The following is a 19,671-nucleotide window of genomic DNA, read 5'->3' on the forward strand; positions in this document are numbered from 1 at the left end:
AACTTAAGCTTACTAATAGTTTCTGCAAAGTTTCAGTGCGGAAACGTCAAGTTTCGTCAAGTTTCTGCAGTGCGGAAACAAAAAGTGTCCACGAATCCAAATAGTTTCCACAACTGAAACTTGAGGTATACGCAAGATTTCAATATGAGTATAGGGTTGAAATACATATGGTTTACCAATGGTTTCCGCAACAGAAACTTGCTGAAACTTGAGGTATACGCAAGGTTTCAGTATGCGTTTACAATATTGATATACATAGGGTATACTATAGGTTTCCGCAACGGAAACTGTAGTATTGACTACACAATTTTAGCCCTGGTTTTCAACCAAAAGTCATTTTCCCCCTGAATTCTCATATTGGAAAAAACAAAAACACACTAACACTAGTTATCAAAGAATATTTAATGTTATTATCAACATTTACATACATCGGTTGAACATTTTTCTCTTGCATCATAAACATTTTTACAGCTAAGTCCGAGCCCTCAAGTCACGACAGGAGGACAGAGAAAATGTCTGCATTTAATGATGTCTCATACATCAGAGATATAATCTTGCGAGAGGAATTTAGAACTGCATTACTGCAATCAATCAACTAAACCAGAATTCGGTTTATGCAAGTCTAGTATTATTAAGGAAATGTAAAATTACTTGGTATAATAAATGCACAAGTTCACATCATAAGTAGCCAATAAGCACCAAGGTGGATTCCTTTGTTAAAAATTCAGTTTGTAGTCCATCATCAACCAACAGAAAAGTCCTTGAGTGGTTCTCATTCTTTGATGACCCACTTACACTTATCATGCTTATGCTAGTGGTGGCTGCATGTTTTCGGAACTGTGCAACACATCACTGTAGTCTGCATGTATGATCTGTTCCAGTTTCAGTTGACTTTAAAAATATCAATGCTTGAGTATAGAGAGACTTGTTTTCATCATTGGAGAAATGATATCATGTTCAAGTTGGATTGATCTGCTCATCAGTTACTTCAACCTATTGAAAATATATATAAATATAGTTTAACAAAATCCCAATCTAAATAAAACAACATGTTAGATCCTCTCGCATACTCGCTTCACAACATCTAACAACATCCCATAGAAGGTCACGTCAGATGTCAAATATGGAACAACTCTAGACTTATTCGTTCCAATTAATGAAATACAATAATTTTGCAGTTGACTATTTGATTGGTTAATAGAATTTGACCTCTGACGTGACACTCTACAGGATGTTGTTAGATTTAGGCAGTATCTAACATTTAATATTAATTGGATGGACAAAGTCCCTAATGCTGTTCTAGTACAAGCTTTTGTTTGATTAATTTCACATTTTAAGCATTTTTTTTATCAGAATGATTTAAAATGAAATCTAAAAATTTATCAAGTGTAAAATATCATTAGTTTATTAAAGATGCCTCTTTTAAACACTTGACTAGGGATAATGAAATAAACAAACTTGAATTTATTTAAACATGTTAAATGTACCTGAATATGTATGTATAGATTTGTTCCTGATTTTCAGAATAAATTAAGGAATTTTCTTTCATTCTACTTGTTCATCAAAATATTTTTTTTATTTGAATAACAACTAGAGGCCCATAGACCTAATAGGTATCATGTAACAACTTTTACTCAATTGAATTTGGTTCGTGTTTTAAACAAAAAGCCATGAAATTCCAAATTTTGAAAGACGCACCATTGTTTATCATAATTATACACTTAACATGCTTACTCTGGTTACTCAGTAACCAAAGGTGGATCAGAGTAATAAAGATAAAATGCTATTCCATTTTAAAACCACCAGTTGTGTACCCCACCCCACAGGAACCACTAACCCTGGGGCCACACATTTCAAAATTTTCTAAATGTTATCTTAAGTGTTATTTCATCATAAATGGTTGATTAATTCCAAAGGGCTATATGGACCAACCCTAGTACTAAAACCCCTGACCTTGGGGCCATGAATTTCATAATTATGGTAGATGACTCAGTGCTCATTTCAATCATGCCAACAGTTTGACTGCTTGATGTCCAGGAGTAAAAAAGAATGGGGGGGTGGGGGGGGGGGGGTATCATAAAATTTACAAATTTTGTTCCCCTTCACCTGTAGATGCTTTGAACCAAAATTGGTTGAAATTAGTTGAGCGGTTGCAAGGAAGAAGCTGAAAATGTTCAAATGCCAACACACGACAGACAAAAACAGATAGTAATAGGTCACCTGAGTTTACTAAGGTGACCTAAAAATAGGCCTGCTTATAAATACTTATTTTAAATAAATCAGAGAATTTAAGTAGTTAGCTCGCAAAATGAGACTTTCGAAGAAAATGTTAACATCTGTTAATTTGATGGAAATGCCGAACATATAAAGATATTATATAAAGCTTAAAAAGTAGAGGAAAGCAGCTAACACCCCCCCCCCCTCCCCCACAACACACACTGACAACCACTGACTATGATAAATAGAGAGCTTTAAATTATACAGTGAGATTAAGAAAACAATAGAATATAAAAACATAAACTTTGTGCTTTAGTCCTTAATTTCCTAAAATAGAGTTACATAAGTTCTTACTACTAAAACATACTTTTTAACAGAAGTATTCTTCATCCTCTCTTAATTTTCAGATGATTTGTTCCATGGATATCTGAAATTAAAATAGATCGAGTTAGTACAGTACCATACAGTAATAACTTTTTTGTTTTGACCATGAGCTCAGAAAAGTCCCAAAAACTTCTTGCATGCCCATTTCCTTGCACCTGACACGCAGTGAAAATTCTAATGGACACATGACAAAGAAAAAAAATGATTGGAAATTGTATCATTTTAAAATGGACACAGTAACACTCTGGTTTAATTCTAAGTGGCAGTCCTATCAGGCTATCACAACCTCAATTTACAAGATCTTAAAAATTTAATGCAATTATATCTGCGAGTGAGAAAAATTAAATAAGTTATAATTTTCCATAAAAGCAAGACTACATCTAAATTATGTTTGTTTAAGATATGTAGGCCTTCTCCGATTCAAAATCATAATTCATTTGATAATTAATTTTATTTAATATTCTATTTTACATCAAGGGAAGATCATTTGTATAATAACACAGAACTAGGACTCTTCAATGGCCATTGTTGAAAACTGATTTAATTAGTGATAGAAATATGGCAAATGGTAAACAGCTATAAACCTTACAGAGAGATTACAAAAATCTTATTTGTGTATCAGTCATTTTATCAAGTCAATAAAATTTAGAGATCATAAAAGTATTATGTCAAATTTTCATAATGGGTCATATTGCCAGTGGTTAGAGCAACACGCCTAGAGTTGGGGAGTAAGAGCTGATTCCTACATCAAGGGTCTGAATCCAATGTAGTACATAGAGACTGGTCCCTCGGATGAGACCTGTGTTGGTGACGTGTCCACATTAATAAAAAGTTCTCTAAAGGATAACAAATAAATACAAATATATGACTGTATAATGAATCAATACATGTAACTTAAGAAATTGAAAATGGCCAATTGCCCATTTCATCAAGCTCCAGTCTATCATAATACATACTTCAGGTAAATACTGTTCTGTTCATATCAAGAGAATCATTTTTATGGTTGTGATTTCTGATGTATTTAGAAACTGCACCACATTTAATACACAAGGTACAATAAAAACATAGTATTTCTAATGAACAATTACACCATGCACACTACTGGTATTTAAATCAAGTTTTAGGTTGCTAAAATAGTGTTAATTGTTTCATATAGATCAAAACATGCACATGTGTCAGCATGATGTTTATGTATCTTTGTGTATAACTATTTTGTTCACGTACGACAATGTTTCAAACTCATAATGTATGGTATGAAACTTAATAAAATACTTCAACTTGAATAATGTCAGGCATTCTGAAAATTATCAAGTCACTTTCATATCACAAAATCTGCAAGTTCTCAGGAATTTTACTTTCATGACTATACAACATGTACAAATTGGCATTTCACAGTGATACAATACTACACAATGGCATTCTCCCAACATGATGCCCTCTAACATGTCTAATATTTACGATTCTAGACTGCATGTATGTTAAAAATATATTCAACCCCTTCCTCGGCTGTGCAGCACAGTCTTCCATCAATAATAAAAACAATTCAGCAAAAAATAAATGTAGGATTCAAGAAACTACTCCTGCGAATGACAATGAACACATCCAGCAGTTATAATGAACAACAAACCTCACCTTTTCTGAAAGAACATAATCTTTCAATTTTCCGAAAAAGTAAACACCGGATACAAGTTCATAACGATATTATCCTCTAAAACCAACCTACATTTAAAATTCCGGAATACTACAACACGTATTTTTTTTTTAACATGATCGGGACGATGCAGAAAAACACATTCTATTTCTAATAAATTAATCATACGAAAACATGCAAGATAAATACAATCTTTTATGGTACAAAATGCATGCGGCCGTTTTAACAGCAATTAATTATACGTATTACAACCTAAGCTGAGAATGATTTACAAGGCGCTTTTTCAAAATAATTATAACTGTACAATGGTCGATTTGAATTTTTGGAACGCGCCGTTTTGACCCAACTTTATTCTTACGATTGCAGACAATAAAAACAAAAATAGAGGTGCTCTGAACTGTAAGAAATAACTACCTGTATCTAATCTGTCGTTTGAGGTGCCTTTCTTCTGTGTAGAGTCAAAAGACCTTCTCATCTCTGTTGTTTTTCTTGAGCAAGTTCTTGGTGTTTTCTTCGCCATTTTGTCCCTTTTTCTTCTACTAAAAATCTAACCAATGAGAGAGAAGCATTCTATCGCGATACGCCACCTAGTGATTGAATGTCAGTCTCTACGGAAAATTCCCCTTAGTTTTTGCATTTCTCTTTTGGCAATATTTTTTTTACGTTTTATATTGCAGACGTCTTGCATTTATGACAACTGAATGAACCTGTCAGTTTTAAATGCTTAGATAAAATTGATCATGGAATCGAAGTTGGGTATAAAACCGTATTTTAAGTCCCTTATTATCATGGTTATCATGATTATGGTAATTGTTGAAACGGACTGTCCAGATTTTTACAAGTAGATTGAAAATCATATACACATGTACTTAGATTATTGTGTAAAAAAAAGTATACAAGTCAACAAAGTTATGCTGATGGCATATTATCCACATACAAGAGCGATTTTACCCCCCCCCCCCCCTTTCTAGTAAGCGATACGAATTAGCTGGTTAAAACTTTATAACAAGTCTGCAAATTTATGTTTATATGTTTTTTAAAATCTTAAACTACGGGATACATTTTTATTTGTGTCCCAAAATAGAATAGATAAATTAACAAAATACATGTAAGTTTATAATCATTGTTATACAGTGAATTATATAATGATTAATTTTGACCTTCGTAACTTAAATAAAACGAAGAAAAAAATTACAACTATATTAGAATGTGTTGTATGAGTCTCTGTCTCTCTCTCTCTCTCTGGTATTGCTTTTTATACCTGTGTGAAACTCAAAAGCAAAATTGGAGTTATAAGAATTATTAATCAATTCTTAAAAATTTCCATCTCAGAAAATATCTGTACATGTACAATTTTAAAATAGTAAATACCGCTACTTCTCAGCATTAGAAGATGAACAAAACATTATTGGTTATTACTCAATACAGAAGATACGGAAACTCTTAATTTTGCGGGCAAATTTATAAATGATATCATGTAATAGTGGTCATAGTCCTTTACACATGTCATGTATATTTTTGTTTACTAAATGTACTTATCTTTTCTTTTTTATCTTTTCCTTATTATTGTAATAACCTCACACTTTTCTGTTTTGGACTCTAAATTAGAAATAAAACGTTGTTTTATTGTGTACTTAGAAATAACCTAGAGAAAAAAGTTATGAAATAAAATTCATAGACTTTGTTTTCATTAGGTTGCGTGTCATCAATCTCTAAATATTTTCAATATTTGAAGTTAATACAATGGCGGCAAACAAGGAATACCATTAATTGTCGTTTTTTTTGTGATTGCCGATTTCTTTGTGGAGAAATTGTAAAATAATATTGAAATTTTTAAGTAGTCTATTGAACTAGCAAATATTCTCCTTACCTGTAGATTAGTTCTATTATTTATTAGATTGATCTGTAGATAAATATCTGAGAGGTTTTTCTTTTTTTTTTTCTCTCTTTTAATCACCAACACATAATAAACTTAATAGCTTATATGAAACATTTTATATAAAATATTTTATAAAACAATCTTATTTGTTTGATTTATATATATAGTGTGTGTGGGATTTTTTATATATATAGTGTGTGTGGGATTTTTTTTTTTTAATTTTTCAAATTTGAATGTTCAGACACCTTGGGGTCATTACTAGTGACTATACTGTGTATACCATGTACTGCATGTATATATTACGCCTGGTCACAGCCCATTGTTCCTCTAAGGTAGAAAACCCTCTCAATCCACATAGAATATACAAAAAATACACCAACACGGTAGCAGGTGTCTTCGCGACACGTGTCTCCCCACCTGTGGCACGTGAGGACAGGTGCCCGCGAGTGAGGTTCAAAGAAAAGGATTGAAAATTTGATCAACTTACATACTACTTATATTAAAAAAAAGTGTTTTCTAAATCACAAATTTAGCACATTATACATCTCAATACGAATATAATTGAACATATTACTAAAAAGTATAGGTACCGCGTTTTCACTAATATTGCATTAATTAACATCACGAAAGCAAGATATTTGTAAAAATAAATAAATAAATAAATAAAAAAGCCTTAATTAAAATGAGATCTTCCATTCGCTCCCAGGGTATTGTTTCACAAAACAGACTTTTTACATTAATAAGTCTTCCTCGTGCGAATAAGCATTTGGGTAACAAATGAGACGATTTAATTTTAATTAGATTGACATAATATGCTGCAGATCTTAAGAACCATGCCATCAAATGTTCAGGACATGTTTTCTTGCAATATTTACCCGCGGCTTTCGAATAAGATTAACGCCTGTTAAACGAATAAAATGTATTTTAATGAGAACGGAGATAAAAATACTTATATGTACGAGATATTAAATCAATGTATTAAATTATAAAAACAACTACAATGTAGTGCAATATAACTATTGCACTATATATCTATGTTGAACACTGAATAGTAAAAAAAAGGCTTCCTAGTCAGTATGTGTTGTTAACAAATTGAATTATTGAAATGATAATTTTCCATTCAGGAATATAGATACATGTATAAGGAATATAAATGCAAAACTTGCTATCTCAGATAATGTAAACGTTCGCTCTCGTAATTATCTGTATTTCATGCACCATGAAGACACACTAATTTTCTTTTTTAAACAAATTAACATTAAATGTAATTGTAGACAGAGGAACCTCCATATATAACCCTTGATTTGTTCTCATACGGAAGTAATATTTTGTGAAAATAATGTATGTTATGAAAAGAATTAATTCCCGAGGGGGAGTCTCGAGTTGGGTAATGTAGAAAATCCTGGTGAGAGGAATCGATTTTGTTTAGAAATGATATTTTTTTAATTCCACCACAATATGAAATAAATTAATATGAAGCAAGGATCTTGTATAAAGTGCTTATCATTGATATCAATATCGGTATGTGTCAGTTTACACAGAGCACATCTCATAATCTGAATATGAACTAGTAGATATCTGGTATTTAAAAATAAAACCAATTTTTAAAATGTATAAGTAAATAAAAATATGATATGGGTTGATTTTTCTACTCTTTTGAAAAAATATAATAAAAAACAGTTTCAGTTCGGTTTCAGCATGCGAAAACCATACAGAATCAAAATCAATAGTAAAGATAATATGAGTTGATTTTTCCACCCTTTAAAAAAAAAATAATCGAAAAAGCTTCAGTTCGGTTTCAGCATGCGGAAACCATATCGAATTGAAATCAATAGTAAAAAAAAATCATTTGAGTTGGTTTTTAACCCATTTGAAAAAAAAGAAAAGAAAAAGTTTCAGTTCGGTTTCAGCATGCGGAAACCATATGGAATCGAAATCAATAGTTTCCGGAAACTGAAACCTACTGAAACTAAAAAGTATCGTTAAATTGACATTTCATTAAATTTTACATTGGTTTCCGTTTTGCGGAAACTATTTGGAAACAAACCTAATAGTTTCAGCATACGGAAACCCTACAGAAACTTGCTGAAACTATTATATAGTTTCCGCATTGCGGAAACCATACAGGAAACTTCAACGCCAAGTTTCAGCAAGGTTTCCATATAGTTTCAGTTTTGCGGAAACTGGACTTTTCACCCAGTGTTAAAATATTGCATACTTGAACTTGATCAGACACAAGACTTTCGTATTCAGACAGAATAATATTTTTTTCTGACATTTGTACCTTTGTTCGTCAAAATTGTTTTATACTTGGCCAAAAATCTTTTCATTTTGGTCCAATTTCACACCGCACAATAAAGTATTGGTTGACACACTGACGCTTAAGTTTCGTAACATAATTTCTTTATTTTCTAAAATGCTCCCAATTTCATAGAAAACAATTATTCGTATATCGTTGATTTTTAAAGTCTTTGTAGTCGTACATTTTTTTTAAATTTTAAACGTGTCACGTGACAAACAACACTTTGGCTGAACCTGACAGAAACCCATACATGCATATGCAGTAGTAGAATTCCCATTAAATAAAAACTCATGTTAATAAAAATAACATCAACATAACATTGATTTTCACGGAATATTTTAGGGTGTATTTCCTATGGACGGCCTTAACCTAGCTGCACAATCATACACAACAATTTTTTTTTCTATTTATATTTTTTTTATTTATAAATAAAATCAATATTGACAATATTTACAACGTACTTATAAAAATATTATCTACAATAAATATAACTTAAAGTCTCTAGATAGTCTATGCCAACCTGGTATCCAATACAACCACGTACCAACATGCCCATTTTACGACAGACTTCCACCAACTAGTTGCCATTGGGTTTCCAGTCTGGGTAACGATATTGCCACGTGTATCACAAAAATGGCTGGAAAATAGCCGGAATTTTTAGATATAGTAACATTTTTAAGTCACGGTTGCGTAAACCTTAAATAAAACAAGTCCCATTGACTAACATAGCACTAATGGCACACCATACAAACATTACCGGTAAATCTAATCAAACATTGTTATATTAACGATGTATAAACAACGTTAAGAATGCACAATATCTAAACAAAATTTGTATGATGTGAAAATCTGTTGCTGTTTTTTTTTTAATCGAACTTTTGAGCGAAAGTCTCTGGTTTAAAAAAAAAACATGAAAATCCGCATATAAACAACAGATTTTTCTAAACTCATCGATAACCTCAATTCAATGGTTTCTTTTTGACAGGTTCGAGAAATACACTGAATTCATTTTAGAAAGTATGGCAGAGAGAAACGGTTATCCTGAACATGTAGACGAAACAGGTTTGCACATCATCTTTTTGTACAAAATAATGCATTCATACTCATTTTCATTTTAAGACTTTTCAACTCTATATACGACCATTCCCTATGATAAATTAAAGCCAAGACTTTAATTTATGATATCATAAACAGCTGCATTAAAAAAATGGAACTCATAAATTAACTTATCCTGTTAATGGTCATTTGCAAAACTATTTTGTTCAAAGACTGTCTGATTGAACACACAAGTACTCTGAAGTTGACATAAAAAAGATGCATGCTTGAGTTTTTGATTGACAATATCTATGTTTTTGGAGACCAGGTTTTCCAACAATCTATTTGAATTCCCATGGGTACCAATTGTATTATATTAGCAGACCTATTTGTATTCAAACGAAGCAGAATTTGTCCGAAATCATAAACGTTAAAAGAAGAAAGCACTTTTTATGCCCTTCAACTCGACATTAGATACTGTGGACTTACTTTTTAGCTCACCTGAGCCGAAGTCTCAAGTGAGCTTTTCTGATTAATTTTTTTCCGGCGTCCGTCTGCCTGTCTAGCTGTCTATCTGTCTGTAAACTTTTCACATTTTCAACTTCTTCTCAAGAACCGCTGGACCAATATCAACAAAACTTGCCACAAAGTATTCTTGGGTGAAGGGGATTCAAGTTTTTTCAAATGAAGGGCCTCGCCCCATTCCATGAGGAGATAATTGAAAATTACAGAAAAATTAATGTCATCTTTCAAAATCTTCTCAAGAACCAAGCCAGGAAAGATTAAACTTATGTGGAAGCATCCTCTGGTAGTGTAAATTCAAGTTTGTTCAAATGATAACCCCCGAAGGTAGGACAGGGCCACGATGGACAATCAAAGTTTTACATAGGAATATATAGGAAAATCTTTAAAAATCTTCTTCTTGAGAACAGAAAAGCCATCATTGGTTATATTTATATGGAAGCATCTTCAGGTAGTGTAGATTCAAGTTTGTTCAATTCAGGAATATATAGGAAAAAACTCTAAAGATCTTCTTCTTGAGAACATCAAGGCCATGATTGGTCATATTTATAAGGAAGTATATTCAGGTAGTGTAGATTCAAGTTTGTTCAATTGACCCCCGGGAGTAGGGCGGGGCCACCATGGACGTCCAAAGTTTTACATAGGAATATACAGGGAAAATCTTTAAGGTCAAGATCTAGTAAATGAAAGGTGCCTACAGAAAATTCAAATTTAAGAAATAAATTCCTTTAATGATGTTTTATAACTTAGCTAGGTCAAATAAGGTGTTTCCGGGCATAATTTGTATGTAAACAAGATGAAAAATCATATTCTAATCTAGTATTTCCAATGAAAAATTAAGAAAATCAGTCATAGATATGGGAGTTTTTACCATAACAGCCAAAGAAAATGTAACCAGATTGCCTACAGTTTTTCATAAAACAGTATTGTGTATGGTCTTAGTCTCTACTTTAAAATAATGTCAAATTTAATATAGGTATCGGGGCTACTTTTCGTGTAATTTCAAATTGAATTCCAGGAAAATACTTTATTTTCTACATAATTCTATTAGAGTTGTAAAGTACGGGAAAAAGAAAGTTGAAAGTGATTATGACGTCATAATGTATCTAGCACCAAAAAGTTACACCAAAGACATTTACTAGATCTTGACCTTAAGAGTATTCTTTTTGAGAATAGAGGCGCCATGATTGGTCATATTTATATGGAAGCATCCTCAGGTAGTGTACATTTAAGTTTGTTCAAATCATGACACCTGAGGGTAGGGCTGGGCCACAATGGACAATCAAAATTTTACATAGGAATATATAGGAAAAATCCTTAAAAATCTTTTTCTTGAGAACAGCAAAGCCATGATTGGTCATATTTTTATAGAAGTATCCTCATGTAGTGTAGATTCAAGTTTGTTCAAATCATGACCCCGGGTTTTGAGCTGGGCCACAATGGACGATCAAAGTTTTACTTAGGAATAATATAAAGGAAGAATCTTTAAAAATCTTCTTCTTGAGAACAGCAAAGCCATGATTGGTAATATTTTTATGGAAGTATCCTCAGGTAGTGAAGATTCAATTTTGGTCAAATCTCGACCCCCGGGAGTAGGGCGGGGCCACAATGGACGTTCAAAGTTTTACATAGGAATTAATAAAAATCTTGATTGGTATTGTTTATATGGTAGCATCCTCAGGTAGTTTAAATAAAGATTTGTTAAAATCATGACTGAATTGATTTTCCTAGCCACAGTGCCCAGGTGAACGATGTGGCCCATGGGCCTCTTGATTTCCACGGGGTCAAAATTCTGCGGAATCTCTATTTCTATTCAGTCTGCGGGTAGATATTCAAAGAATTTCTTAGACTTGCATTACATGCTTTACGCGTTTATTAGGTTCAATGGGACAAATTTCCGCGGGAAACTTATGACGACATACATAGCATATCAATACCACCCTTAAAATACTTTTACAGTATATCGATGACGAATTGTGAATCAACAATGGTAATGTCCATGCTTATGTAGATACGATATATCCCGAGGAGCTTGAGATAAAAGATACGACAGAGTCTGGCACATCTATTTTAGATTTGTATATTTTACTTGAAAATACGTTAATGGTAATCTAACAACCATGCTTTCTGACAAACGTAATGACTAAGTTTCCTAATGTCAACTTCGTTTACTTATGCAGTAACATACCTTCATACGGAGTAGATACATCTCAGTTGATTCGATACGCAAAAGCATGCTCAAATTTAGTTATTGACGAACAAGTTGATAAAAAAGAATATCAACAGTCTCATCTAAAGTTAACATTTTGTAAGTTCTATAGTCGATATCTCTATGAAAGTTAGCGGAATTGATTTCTTGATAATTCTACCGGATTGTAAATTAGGCAGGTCGATAGGTCAGAGGCTAAGTAGGCCAAATATGCATGCAAATCTCGTGCGGCTGCCTTTGTGTTTGACGTCAGTGGGAGAGGACTATTGAAATTAGCATGGTAGTCCTCGTGTAATTTAAATTTATGTCTACATTTTTAAAGTCTAAATCTACTGTAACGATTTTATTTCACAATGAAATGGAAATATAAGGAATCTGGTTAGTATAGTATGCAAGAGACAACAACGATAGTGGGAAACATAACGAAGCCCGTTATGAATAAATTATCCCATGTTTTCCACCATCGTTGTTGTCCCTGGCATACTATACTAAGTAGACAGTGATTCCTTAAGCATGGTGATATATTTTAACTATGGAAGCGTATTGCTGTCAGTTGTGAATATTGCGACAGCTTGCGTATGAGATAATAAGCCGAACGAGAAAAATAGTCGTATATAAGATATAATAGACAGGTTTAGTTATCTTACGTGAAAGGTTTCTTCTACATGTGTACGTGTTAAAGAGGCTGGGGGTTGTGGCCATATTCAGACTATTTTGATCTACTTTAAGAGGAGCTTCATTTAAAGATATACAAAAATGATCAAGTTTCAAAACTAATATGTATGAAATTTTTCCTTGCCAAATGATAGTTGACAGCTTCAGATCTAATATTTTAAGTTATATCTGGTGGTGAATTTGTTGATCCCCCGCCTCTTTAACTACGAATAGAAATTATATGTACAGATTACATTAAATAAAAAGAGCAACGTACTACTTGTACATGTGTTGGGAAGTATCTTAGACTTGGAAACTTAGAATTCTTTTCTTTAAAGTATAAGAAAGCATATGAAATTCATTTGGTAAATTACTCTTTCAAATACGAAAATACATGAACAAATAAGTTGATGTAACAAGGAAATCTCCTTTAAACTCAAAATTTTATGGTCTATACAGTGATCTTATCAACAAATACAATTAATCATTAAGGTAAAAAAATAAACTAAAGTTTTTCAGACTTTTCGTTAGGTCTTTTTATTTTTTTTTACACACGGAAATGTCTATGGAAAATCCGTTTCATCATGACGAACCCGACCCACCTCTGACATTTATGTAATCAGTGTTTGCCCTGTCCCTTTTCGCAGTGTTTAAATAGAATTTTGATTTTCCTACACTATAACTATTCGTTTTTGTATTTCTTATATTAAAAATTAGGATTCTAAAATTTAAAATTCGTAAAAACTATGGATTAAAAGTCTAAATGTTGTATATTCTTCTACTTCTACCGGTAAGTGGCCTCCGTCAATTAGCTGACTTTTATGCCACCAGGTGTGTGCATGTTTGAAAAATAAAAATGTAACAATTGTGACAATCTATTTACAGGTGAGTTATAAAAATCAATCGTTTGGCTGATGACTTAGTGACGGAGACGAGCCTTGAAAAAGTCAAGGCTCGGAGCCATCACGGTGGAGGTGGTATTTATATGTAACACTCTTTTTCTTTTCACATTAGGATATAAAGTTCTTAATATTCTTAGTATTTGTTTTGAATTTTACCAAAAAAAAAAAAAAAAAAAAAAAAAAAACTTTTAATTCAATACACAGCAGAAACAAGATGTGTTTGTGTAACACTATGCGCCCGGCGGCAAAAAAGTTCGAAAAACTATTTTTAGCATACAGTTATGGCCACAGGGTGATGGATCTTGACCATTGAAAAAAACTTGATTAGTAGAATATGCATACTAAATATGAAGTCTCTACCTCTTATGGTTCAAAAGTTATGGCCAAAGTTCAAAAAAGTATCTTAAGCATTTAGGTCACAGTCAAGGCCACAAGGTCATTGACCTTGGTGTCTTTGAAAGAACTATTTAGTGGAGTATGCGTACTAAATATGAAGTCTCTATCGCCTTGGTTCAAAAGATTTGACCAAAGTTCAAAAAGCTATTTTAGCATATAGGTTACAGTCAAATTAAAAAGGTCATTGACCTTTGTGTCATTTACATGTAAAAGATCTTAATAAGCGGAGTATGCATACCAAATATGAAAGTTCTATCTTTCACGGTTCAAAAGTTATTGCAAGGGTTAAAGTTGACAAAAGACAGACAAATTGACACACAGATAAACAGACAGATAAGACAAAAACAATATACGTCCCGGATCTATCGACCCCGGCACATAAAATCTTCAAGTTCTGACATATAAGTGTATTTGACCAGCTACACATGCGTTGATGAATGTATAAATTTTGTAATATAAAACTTAAGACGCTATACACATTTCCTGGAGAGTAATCTGATAGAGGCATCTGCAGTTTTGCAAGAACTCTCTATGTGTCGGAAAAATATCATTCATTAGGTCTCGTATGCTAAAGTCATAAAAAATAATCATTTTAAGCATAAGGTCAGCGTCATTTAATGTCTTGAAATAAGTCTATAGTTACAAAGTTATTTGTCAAGCAGTTTCTTTTTAGATCATTAAACGGAAAAATTCAAAATGCTTCTAACCTAAAAGCAGTAAAATTTGATTTATTTTTATAAACCATAATATTTGTATTATCCATAGAAAAGGATATATATCAATCAAGTGGCTTGCGTAATATTAATTTGCACAAACGCCGAGGCATAAAATTAGCACGCAAGCCATTCGATTGAAATCGAAAAATCTGACTGGTTTTCCTTATATTTACATGCTTTTGATTCCACCAATCCATGTGCTACATTAACACACCCTATTACCGGCAACTGTGACAACCGATGCAACTGTGACAACAGACGGCAAAGTTATCAATCAATATGACAGAGACCTAATTGATATCATAATTTTGACTATTTATAACATTCATTTACTTTCGTTTGGTGGTTTCCCGTGTTGATCTAACCTTAAATTATATTTCTGTTAAATATAAAACTATGATTCCTTATTGAAACAAAACAAGAACAGAATAAAGCTAAATTTCAATCGTTGTTCAGGAAAAATTGGTCAAATTGAGCTTATATAATAAAAATTGCTATTCTACGGTCACATTTCTTGTTGTATATAATAAATTCAGACTCTTTACGACATAACTTTAAAATATGGATAATTTTTGTTGTTTAATAAAAGCGCCGCAAACGTTTAATTTTGTTTGGTGAAATCATTTTGGCTATCAGGAACAACAGACGAGGCAAACAATGACAGCAGATTTAAAACGAAATACGGCAATCGGAAACAGTGGATACAAAATTTGATCAAGTACAAATTAGCTGTATCCTGATACTAGTAGGCTTCAAATTAAGTCAAGACATATTTTGGCTGTCAATATTGGTCAAATGTATGGTACTTGCTATCAAAGGAATTTATGGACATGCCCCTCGGACGGGGGGTGGGGTGGGTGGGTATTCCTCTCCACAAGTACCCGTGCATGGTTGCCATACGGCAGCTACTGAATAACTATTCTTCGATAATCAACATGAACATGTTTAAATAAGACGGCCCAGTGGTGTTCGTAAAGAAGATGGGGGGATAAGGCGGACGAAATGCCTATAGTGCGACAGATAAAAAGTTAAAAATCAAATCTCAATTGTATCAGAATTTTATTTGATATTTTATCTAATAATGAAGTTTATTTAATCTAAATCTCTACAATTTACAAAAATCTGACACAGACTGAAAATATTTGCCTATGAAAAAACTAAAAAGAACAAAAAGGATCAGTTTCTCATACTTAAACAATTTTTTTTAATATGAGTGGGTCTTCGTTCCATTTTTTAAAAAGATGATCCTAAAAGTTTGCAATAGAATATACAATTTGTGGTTTACTAAAACATGAAGCGAAGACCCACTTTACTTTAAAAGTACACTTTTATGACAAAAGATTCGCATCTTTTAGAGAAATACTTTAAGTCCATTAAGTCAAGAGTAACCGGTATATCACAAACATTATTTAAATGCCCCAAATCATCATGAACCATGTAGCATAGTGGGTAAGGCGTTAGTCTCAATCTCAAAGCAGTATGATTTGTCGGATTTTTATTGCTAGGGTTCGAATCTCACTAAAACCATCTAGTATTTTTATAATTTTGTCGATATTTTTTTTTTCTTAGAAAAAATTTTTTTTTTCTTATAATATCATAAATTCAATAATTGGAAGTTGATCTAAATACTAGTACTTAATTCACATATTGAATATGATTTCTTAATACATGTATTCGTCGCCATAAGCATTATGCCCGCCTTGTTCCCCCATCTTCTTTTGTTTTTCAACGATAAAAAACAGAAAACGGATATTTGGAACTGTAACATATCAAGGACCACAGTAAAGTACTTAAAAGTGATTTTTAATGTACAAGTTTTATGTAGTTATAAACTTAGGTTTTTAAAATTGCTAATTTTGGCATTCCTCAGGAAACTGTTATGTTTGCTGCAGACTTTAGCAAACAAAATTGTACACAGGAAAAGGTTTCTTGCAGATTATTGTCGCTCGCTGCGATGTTGCAATCGGCCGACATTACAACTATTGCTATATTATCTTGCAAGAACTCAAATTGTTTGCAGGAACATTGCAAGAAACATACATGCCTCTATATACAGCAGCAACAAGTTCGTTGGAAACATCAAATCTGACAAACCGAAGGTTTGCAGGAAGCTCGCATGACAGTAAACAAGTCAAACCAGCCAATGAAATGTAGACTGTACCTAGGTCAACAAAGAATTCGCCATTTTGAAATATTTCAATTGAAGTTGTAGATACCACACAACGTCTGGCTGATAAGATATGGTTTTGTTTTATTTTTTCTTATTATAAAAGTAATGACTATAACTTTTCAATCGTCAACTTCCCTTACTTATGCAGGAAAATACGTTCATCACATACATACAGGGTGTTTAACTCTCTGTTGATTCGATACGCAAAAGCATGCTCTACGTATGATTTTGTAAAATTTCTAGAATGAGGTAAATAATTGACAAACAAATTGACGAAAGAAGAATATCAACAATCTTGTTTTTAAGTCATCATTTCTTTATTTCTACAGAATGTCCCTGTCAGCAAATAAATTTTTTCATTGATTCAAATGCTGATTGACTCCTCCCTCTACCCCATATATTTTGGGGCCATCATTTGCACATACTGAATTGTCGAATGATTTTTTGTTTGTTTTTTTTTTGCGATCATGGCATAAAGCAAACAACTTGGCAGGTGATGATCACTCCTCCACGCATGGGACGGGTCGTGCCCATTTCTATGTTTTAGAATTTCCCGTTTTTCTGCTCCATTTTGTATTGTTTAATGGAGTTTTGAGCTTGAACACTGAACGTTACTACATGTAGTATCTTCACATCTTTCTTTAAAAAATCTAATATTGGCAGCAGATTAAAACCAGCGGTAAACCTCTTTTGCATGGGTAACTGTTAGCTGCAGATCTGTAGCGTTATGGTTTTATATATTTTTCTTTGACCATAACGCTACATATCCCTTAATGCAAAAAAGGTGCAATTTACGGCGCAATATTTTTTCCGCTCTTTTGGAGAGAATTCCTCCACTTCCCAGCATCGTTCAATAAACTAATCTTCAATACCTAATTCTAGGCACATTATTTAACTAATCTTTATAATTTATCCATCTCCCAACCCTTTATAGTCGTCTCTACAAGTGATAAACTCACTTGATTAAACTTATTTGTTAGATTGCTGAAAATTCACTTCTAGCGAGTTTATTGCCTGTAGAGAAAACTGTAAATTGTTGGGAGGTAGATAAAATATACATATTGGCTATATAATGTGTCTATAATTAGGGAGTGAAAGGTAGTTGATTAACCAATGCTAGAAAGTGGAGAAATTCTCCCCAAAAGAGCGCAAAAAATATTGCGCCGTAAATTGCACCTTTTTTTGCATAAAACGATATAACCATATAAAACCATATAAAACCATAACGCTACAGATCTGCAGCTAGGGTAACTGTTTGCTATAAACTTGTCAAAACTAGCGACAAACTTGCTGCAAACACAAAGGTTTTAAAAGTTTGTTATGGTTTCTTTAGCTTCGTTGCAGCGAAGGATCCTTTGCAGCAATGTTTTTGTAGCAAGTTTGCATCAATGTATGTTGAAGACTTGCAGCAAATGTTTGCAGAGAGATCATATTTCGTTCTTAGATAGACAATCATCTTCTGAAATAATAAATTATATAATGTATAGAGATGTCTGACAACTAGTCATATTTTTGTCAGTGATCTTGATAAGAAAAAAACGTTTTAAAAGTTGAAATCCAGATTAAAATAAATGTGTTACCGATTGCCATTATCTGTCGTCAGTGTTTGCCACAGAAACGAACATCTGTTGTTCACGACAGCCAAAATGTCTTGACCCATCAAAATCAAACACTTGCAGCACACTTGTTAAACAACAAAGTCCAATCACATTATAAAGTTATGGTGTAGAGAGTCTAAATTAATTATATACAACAAGAAATAAGACCGCAGAGTAGTGTTTTTATTTTATAAGCTGAGTTTAACCAATTTTTCTTGAATAACGATTGAAATTTAGCTTTATTCTGTTCTTATTTTGTTTCAATAAGAAATAATTGTTTTATATTCAACAGAAAAATAGTTTAAGGTTATATCAACACGGGAAACCACCAAACGAAAGTAAATGAATGATATACATAGTCAAAAATATGATATCAATTAGGTCTCTGTCATATTGATTGATAACTTTGCCGTCTGTTGTCACAGTTGCATCGGTTGTCACAGTTGCCAGTAATAGGGTGTGATTAAGCCCCTATTCTTGTTTCTAACTGTCCCGCCTAGCACGTGATTTTTTTTTTAATAACCACGCCTTTTGATGAACCAATAGAAATAAAGTACATTAACTATTTGTAATTTTATCTCCGACAAAAACGTTGGAAATGTAAATATTTCAGAATGAAACTCTTACATACGCCACTATGTAATTGAATTGCGACTGCATCCTAATGTAACACCCTTGCATAGACCAGATGTCCTTAATAAACACGTTATCCTATGCCCCTTGCCAATTTTATTCAATAGTTCAAGGAGTAGCTATAAAGGCGTTTTAAAGAAAAACTACAAATCTAAATTGTTTTTCTTATCTTTTTATCTCTGAACCAATCACATTAAGCCATTCTCTGATAAACAACTTGTAACACGTGTAATAATTTACTTTGTTGGACATTTTTGCTTTAATTTTATGGAGCTTCTCAATGAAAGTAGCAACTTAAAGAAATCGAATAAAATCACACACGGGTCACACGGCAAAATGTTGATTCAGAACCTTGGCGATAAAAAGGAAATACAACAAAATAATGCTCCTAATTATTTAATGT

General features: G+C 32.6%; 1 long non-coding RNA gene across 1 annotated transcript; it reads right to left on the reverse strand.

Annotated features, from left to right (window-relative positions):
• Positions 1 to 383: 383 nt before the first annotated feature.
• Positions 384 to 5,204, reverse strand: LOC134266325 (uncharacterized). Its single transcript, XR_009991947.1, has 3 exons — positions 4,667 to 5,204; positions 2,585 to 2,644; positions 384 to 993 (listed from the first exon to the last, which is right to left on the reverse strand). It is a non-coding gene; the product is annotated as an uncharacterized LOC134266325 (long non-coding RNA).
• Positions 5,205 to 19,671: the final 14,467 nt, after the last annotated feature.

This window comes from Saccostrea cucullata, unplaced genomic scaffold (genome assembly GCF_032062105.1).
Source record: "Saccostrea cucullata isolate Sc308-1 unplaced genomic scaffold, CSIRO_AGI_Scuc_v1 ctg747, whole genome shotgun sequence".
Taxonomy (NCBI): Eukaryota; Metazoa; Mollusca; class Bivalvia; order Ostreida; family Ostreidae; genus Saccostrea; species Saccostrea cuccullata.